Raw genomic sequence first — 2,349 nt, 5'->3', positions numbered from 1 at the left:
AAAAAAAATATATATATATATATATATATATATTGCTAGAAAAAAAAAGAGAAAAAAATGAAAAAAAAAAACTATAAGGAGATAACGAGCACACAACTAGTTACGTCATTCACACCTGGACAGGTATCCACGGCCACACAAGCATCGGAACACAGGTGCTGGGATGAGTTACAGGCGCGGACACCGTTGTTTGGACAGGTAGTTGAGCACGTTTCGTACACTGGCTAAAAAAAAAAAAAAAAAATCACTTGTTAATATGGGGATGATTAATTAGGAGTTTTTGTCAGTGTTGTGTAATGATTCTATTCTCGAAACTTATGTTTCTTCAGGTTCATGACTCGGACACTGGCTAGAAAAGGAGAATGACTTATTAGGAGTTGATTAATTAGGACTTTTTCCGGTGTTATGTAATGATTTTATCCTCGATTTCTTTTTATCAAGATTTTCCATGTCTATTTTCACTTATTTGCATGTTTTTCGTTTCTACAGAAGCACCTAATTTATATTTATCCTTGTCTCTAGTTCTTTTCCTTCACCCCAAACTTTCCATCCTAAATATCACCAGAAGGTCCTGTCTAGGCTGTGCTCTGTGGGTTCCTCAACTGTTACATCATCGTTATAAGTCCGTTTGCCGTATGTTTATAAATATCTCTATTTTTTTCTTACCCTGATCTCAATATATCCTCCGGTGGCCTTGCTGTGGACGGCCACCAGGTACTCGTCTTCCCCTACCGGCTCGGTGTCCAGGACTTGGACCGAGCAGTCTGCCACCGCGACGCTGGCAGCAGGTGGGATTAGGGCGCTCGGGTAATGGGGAGAGGGCCAGTTGTATCCGTATATCCGGGATTCGAGGTCTGGGAGTGAATCGGTTGTCGATAAATTGCATTAGTTTGGTATGAGTTTCCAAATCGAAGAGAGCTGTCATTGCACTTGACTCGTGAAAGAAGATATTGAAAGCCCGACGTCCAATAATGTTATTTGAACTGTAACAAAAAAAAAAAAAAAAAAAAAAAAAAAAAAAAAAAAAAAAAAAAAAAACACGAAAAAAAGGACATACCAGGAACTGTATAATTATAGAAGTCGTCTGTCTCATCGGTCCACAGCTGCACGATGGGGAAGGAACCATACAGAGACGCGAAGGGACACGTGAAGGCGGTGCCCGTGGGAACGAGACTCGGGCACTCCAGACTCATCTTCTGTCGCCCGTCAACTACCACCACAGTTAAGGCTGCTTTCCCTCCAGACCAAGGCTCCGTCACTGTAGGGGAGAGGAGGAGAGGAGAGAGGGGAGGAAGGAGTGTGGGGAGGGAGTAGGGAGAGGGGGAGGAGGAGAGGAGGGAGTGGGGGGAGGGGGGAGGAGAGGGGGAGTGGAGGAGAAAGGTGGAAAAGAGGAGAGAGGGAGAGGACGGAGTGGGGGAGGGGGGTAGGGAGAGAGGGGAAGGAGGTAAGAGGAGGAGAGAGGTGGAGAGATGAAGAGGGGGAGAGAGGGGGAGAAGGGGAGAGGAGGAGAGGGGAAGAGACAAAGAATCCCTAACTAGCATGCCAGTTGTGTTCTATTACTATGAAAACGTAACACATGTAGGTCTAGCGACTGGACTTTAATGCCACAGAAACTTGACGGATGATTTGATTTTATGCATCGATAACTTCATGCACTAAGTTCTCACCAACAGGACTTAGCTAGGAAAATGCTCTAATGTCACAAGAACTTAATACAAATTAAGTACTTTCAAAGTTACTGATATGTGACTCATGGCTATCCTCATTTAACGAAAAACATGTTACTCGTCTGAAGAAAAACACGGGGAGGTTTTTCTAATAAGAGTTAGAATAACGATGCTATAGATGATACGAGAATATAATATCACAATGACAATAAAAAAAATCAACCTTATCACTGGTAAATGTACGAATAAGGATAGTGATTATAACAGCATTTATACCACTAAAATAAGGGAGATGAGGAGGAGGATGGTGATTATATAAAGATGATGGTGAAGAAGAAGGAAAGTGATGTTGATGCCGAAACTGCTGCTGATGATGATAGTAATAATAGTAGCAGCAACACCATTAGCACTAGAAGCAGTAGTAGTAATAATAATAATAATAATAATAACAATAATGATAATAATAACAATAATATTAATAATAACAATAATATTAATAATAACAATAATATTAATAATAACAATAATATTAATAATAACAATAATATTAATAATAACAATAATATTAATAATAACAATAATATTAATAATAACAATAATAATAGTAATAATTACGATGGTAATAAAGATAACAATAAAGATATAAAACAATAAATGTTAATAATAACTATATTGATAATGA

Source organism: Penaeus chinensis, chromosome 4 (assembly GCF_019202785.1).
Source record: "Penaeus chinensis breed Huanghai No. 1 chromosome 4, ASM1920278v2, whole genome shotgun sequence".
Taxonomy (NCBI): domain Eukaryota; kingdom Metazoa; phylum Arthropoda; class Malacostraca; order Decapoda; family Penaeidae; genus Penaeus; species Penaeus chinensis.
This window is presented reverse-complemented; position numbering follows the sequence as displayed.